This window comes from Etheostoma spectabile, chromosome 3, assembly GCF_008692095.1.
Source record: "Etheostoma spectabile isolate EspeVRDwgs_2016 chromosome 3, UIUC_Espe_1.0, whole genome shotgun sequence".
Classification (NCBI taxonomy): domain Eukaryota; kingdom Metazoa; phylum Chordata; class Actinopteri; order Perciformes; family Percidae; genus Etheostoma; species Etheostoma spectabile.
In genome coordinates this window covers 9,375,765-9,381,373 of record NC_045735.1, presented here as the reverse complement: position 1 = coordinate 9,381,373, position 5,609 = coordinate 9,375,765, and the positions used below count along the sequence as shown (strand labels likewise).

The window sequence follows — 5,609 nt, the reverse complement described above, 5'->3', positions numbered from 1 at the left end:
ACATTTTTCTGCACTGACCTGTGATCAAAGTCTAAAGAAGAATTATGTGCATTCTGTCAACATGTTTAAAATTTGATCTATCTGTAGGCATGGAGATAACAAACCTTTGATGGGCCTGAGGGATCGATGTCATGCCTACCCCACCGGCCAAGGTCTCGGAGGAGGCACACTTTGATGAGGATGAACTGGACAAAAGATCATCAGGTAAGAGACATGTAAAAATGTACAACATAAGCCCTTAAACTAAATCTGTAATGATTAAGCTGAGCATCTCTTCTTTGCAGTTACAAAACTGTTTTAGTGGCGGCCCATGAGTTGGGCCACGCCTGGTAGTCCCACTCGGCAGACGCTGGCGCCCGATGTACCCATCATCATACACTACAGGCTACCCGCTGGTAGGATGACATTGAAGGCATTCAAGCTCTCTATGGTGAGAAAATACATGATCTGTCTTCAGATTCAAACTGATTCCAAACTAACAACTTTAGTCAAGTCAAATCGAGTAATTAATGTTGTGCTTAAGCATTAGACTTATTTTTGCACGAAAATGTGTGAACTATAGGTTGATGCCAGAGTGTTGATCACAGGCCCAAACCCAAACCCAAGAAAAGTGAAGACAAAGCCTGATGCACCAAACAAATGTGACCCCATGCTCAGTTTTGATGCTGTGACCGAGCTTAGAGGGGAAACGATCATCTTCAAAGAAGGTGCATTAGGAGATGCATGGTGTATAAAAGAGTTGATTACTCTGGACCCAAACAATTACTCCACATTAAGACTTGCATGTTGTCAATCTATTTATCGCTATGTATTTTCAACACCCCACGCTCTGTTGCAGATTCTACTGGCGTCTCCATCCTCAGATGCCGGACCTGAGCAAACACTAATAAGTCCACGTGGCCCACCATCCCCAACAAGGTGGATGCAGCGTACGAGAATCCAGAGAAGGATTTGTTATCATATTGTGGTGGGTTATACATATTATTGTTGCTATTATATTATTAATTAGTATAAATCAGTGTGTTTCAACAGGTATCCAGATGTGGGCTTTGAATGGATTAACCTTGTGAATGGTTCCAAAGTACAATACACAAACTTGGTTTTCCAAGAAAATAAGAAAAATAGATGCAGCCGTGCACATGGAGACACAGGGAAAACTCTTCTCTTCACTGATGAGGATTATTGGAGGTGTGCGGTGATGAGTATGACGTCATGTTTTAAAGTATTTAAATATGCACAAAACAATTCTTCTGTCATTCTGCCATTTAATTCTGTATTTCATCAACATTTTTTGCGTTTCTTTGTCACCTACAGCTATGATGAAGCACAGGCACCAGGACAGCGGCTACCCACGATCCATTGAGGAAGATTTTCCTGGGATGGCTGACGAGGTCGACGCAGCTTCTTATCACCATGGTATAATGGAGCCTCAATTACCACATTTAAATTTATAGTTTATAGTTAAAGCATGCCAAAGTATACTATTTTCCAGGACAACCAATATACTGCTTTTCCTAAGTGATATCCCATTCTTTTTTCTTTCAGGACTCTTGTATTTCTTCCATGAACACAACAGTATGAGTACCTTACAAATCAAGGAAGGTCATTCGCATCATGAGGACCCACCCTTTCTAACTGCTGATGAGCTGGTCTGCAAACGACAGTGATGGCATGAAAAAAATGTTGCATCATGGGACAAAACACATTTTCACATAAACAAAATACTCAAATGTTAACCATGGAAATAGGAAGATGAGTTCATTGAAAGCAGGGAAATGGAGACGAGGTTGACCTGATACAGTCAAAGTTATTTTTTACTAGTGCGGACACCTGTACGTAAAAAAGTGTAAGTGTTCAGAAATAGCTGGAAAATTCCTCAGAGATATATTTCCTGGATAATTGCTATTATTTAGATCTTATATTTGTAGTGTTCTATGGACAGGAAGATCCTTAGCAGGTTAAGTTCTTGTCAGTGACGGTTTAGCTGTTTTGTAAACTCATTGTTTGACTATGTGTTGAACTAGCATAGTATTTCAACAGAGAGTGCAGCAGTTTAATATTTTCTTGTTTGTTTTTAGATTTTTGTAAATTGTGTGAATCACAATAAAAGCAGAAAAATTAAAGCTTGTCTCATGTCTCTTATGTCGAAGTGCTGAAGAGCTGAATGTGAAGTAATGTCCTGTTTAGTGACATTTTGAGGGAATTCAAACATACAAGATTGCATAAAAAGTAATGTCCTAAAAACGGCTTACCAACTAAAAACGCTTTGCTATGTTCTTGTAGCCTTCTCCTGCTTTGTGAGGTCAGTTTTCTAGACAACTGCTTAGAAGAACCCATGGTGCTGATTGTTGGGGCAAGGTCAGATGAGTCTGGGCATTTAAATAATCTTTCCAGACGATGACTGAGAACAATCCATGACGCTGTCAGGTCTCAGCTTTCCAAAGGGGGCGGTGCATGCTAGAAACTCTGCAGGGTGCCAAAGCTTGTGCAGACGCCATTTTTTTGTTTTCTGTTATTTTGAAAGTGTAAATGATGGAAATAAAATCTATTTTTTTGTGACAAATTATACAAATGTCTAATCTGTCATTTGATAGCTTTTAGAGATTTTTCCATGTTTTCTTGGCTTCTTTATGCACATTAATACACATTTTTACCTGGGGTACCCAAAGTTTTGAGCCCCACTGTACATGAGGTCATTGCACAACCTGTGTGCAACGTAAACAACTAAATGCTAACCATCAATACAATTCGGCCCTAATGCAAAAAATAAGACTAGATTTCAAATCAAAAATATGTTTAGGCTCTTTTGATGATGGAGAAAATCTGACATCAAAGTTTTGTGTGCTGTATGTATTTAAATTTTGCATTTCAGCATAAGGTTATAGGGCATGACAAGAGGTGGCATGGGACCAGCTCCCCCTCCAAAAACTGTCTCTGCTGCCCTCCTGTGGTATCTCTTCAGCACATGGAGTAGTTGGCTGAGTCGGCCTGACCTTAGACCAGTGCAGTCATTGTGGTTTGAATATTTGCTGTTGCTCAGCATTTTAATTTTGTCTTATTGACTGTTTTTTTGTGAACTTGCAATGTGCAAAGATAAAATTACAGTTTCGACAGTGTACTGTATCATTTGTGATACATCTTTGTATCTGCGTGATCGAACATCCTCTCTTTACTGTAAGCTAGCTGATTCATATTGTGGCTCACTGACCAGGCTCTGTCATTATATTATGTTTCATTTTTTTGGCAGATGCTTTTCTCCAAAGAGAAATACAATGAATATGTTTGCTGGCATTAATGCTATTGTGGTTGTGTAGTTGTGTGATACATTCAAGTCACGATGTCTGTATAATAAACTTTAATGATGTTTCCTCAGTCTGTTGTTAATAATGTGTGTTGATTCAATATGGTAAGCTGTGTGTGTCATGGATTTAAATGTCTATGCTGTATATTCTGTCTCATTTGGGGGTGGCAAAAGAGGTGTCAGTTCCCCTTCTAGGCTCTGCCAAGGTGCTCTAGAGCAAGGCACCAAACCCCCATTTTTAGGGCGCCTGGCCATTGACAGCTGCAGCCCCCTCATTCTGACATCTCTCCATTAGTGCATGAATAGATAATGAGCATGTGTGTGTGTTTCAGGCCTGTGTAAACATTGTAATGCCCCTTGCGGGATTAAAAAAGTATAACTTATTATTACAATTATCATTATTATTATTATTATTATCATCATTGTTGTTATTATTACAGGAAACATTGAGCCACATTGTACAGAGTCTTCAAATTAACATTCTAAATTAAATGCTAAAAATTGTCAAAAGAAAACACCAAAAATTCACATACAGATCCTTAAAGTGCTTTTCCTGCAGGACCTTTATTGTAAAAGCCGTTTGAAGTAGTTACAGGCACAAAACAACATTCAGTTAGTCAATTGCATTGCCAGATCCATCTCCGCAGTGTTGTACAGTAATTAAGTAAGTTAGTCACTAAATCAGCTAAATGTAAATGCAGCTTCCGGTTTGTTCTGACTCATTTTATAAACAAATTGGAGCCAATTGATTCATATGTCATGTCGGCAAGGACGTGCTGTATAAACTGTAATATAAAATCATTTCCTCTCATATTTTCTAATACATCAAGAATGAAATACAAAATTGTTAGCATTGTTATTTCTCATTTGTAGATAAGAGTAGGAGAGTCCAATACCACTAGTTATACAGAGGATAAACAACATGTGGTTTCCTCTGGCGCCACCATCATGTAATATGGTTAGAAAATTTAGATTTATTTTGCCCTTAAATGGTAAATAATAATTTTGGGAAATAATCTCAGTAAGAGGAACATAATTCAGTACACTATAGAGTGTGTAGTTTGTGGCTCACAGGTGTGAGTCTTCAGACCTGCCACTACAATATAGGTCATACAACTCTATTTCTCTGTTGTATACAAACAGTGGGCCACAACCCAGATCTGTAGTGAATATATGTTTCCATATTTTTGTGTGCGTGTTTGTCAGTAAATTTTAAAATAACAGCAAAAATCCCCCTAGCTGCCAACTTCCCCTGCCATGAGTCAGGAGCACTCTGTTAACCACCTTTTCAGCAATGAGGTTACTCCAAAAATATTTATCTCCACAGGATATAGAAGTGTGTGGACACAACGTTTGCTATGCAATACACATGACATCACTAACTGGATGCAGACGAGCATTTCACCCATGACCAATCAACATGCCACCACATGTTTGTACTCTATATTTCTCAATGCAGAGTGTTTGGTTTGGGTTGTCTCTGGCGAGGTAACAGCTTTATATCTACCTTGACTACAGCACTTGACGCACAGTCACATACTTAGCAAAGCATTGTCATTACCAGACATTTTCCAAAAGTATGTTGATAATTACTACAATTGTAACACATGCATTCACATTCTTCTGTTTGACGTCTCCTTATTGTTGTCAGTGCAGCAATTTAAGTTAACTCTACAAAAGAGTGCTTTTGTATCAAATGTGAATTGATCACACAGTAAAAAAATACGGATTTTATTTAGGACAATATAAACATTTTCAAAATGTACAATTCTAGTGGTCATTACCAGCCTTTTCTTTTAAAGTTAAGGAATTCCACTGTTGTGACAGGGGGAAATAATTACCTTTGTTGTCTCACACAGTCTACACAGACACTGATGTAGTAGACACAGTTATAGGCAGCATGTTTTTACCTGCCTTGAATCCAGAGACCTGCAGGCATCTATTGTCTGGAACAATACTCTCAAGTTCTATATAGCCCAGAATCAGTTTGAACATCATTGCCACTGCAATGCCAAACAGAAGAGTGACTTAAACTTTTCATAAACTGAATTATTGTTGTATCGTAGTACTCTAAACAAAAAATATTCTGTGAGAAGCATTGTTTTCAATACAATCAATTCAGATTCTATAATTCCTCCATCTATCGCCTTTAACCTGTCTGTAATCAGTTGTCTTCTACCTGTTACCAGTCTAACTCTACAGCCATGCCAGCTGTACAGCACTGCTTTGAGCTAAATGCTTGCTGCATGCTAACACACTCACATGCTAACATGCTGATCTTTAGCAATTTGTATTATGTTCACCATGT

The 5,609-nt window shown here is 38.3% G+C and overlaps 1 pseudogene; it reads left to right on the top strand.

The window, feature by feature from the left end:
• The first annotated feature begins 131 nt into the window (after nucleotides 1-131).
• LOC116681147 (collagenase 3-like) lies at nucleotides 132-1,635 on the top strand (annotated as a pseudogene).
• The last annotated feature ends 3,974 nt before the right edge of the window (nucleotides 1,636-5,609 follow it).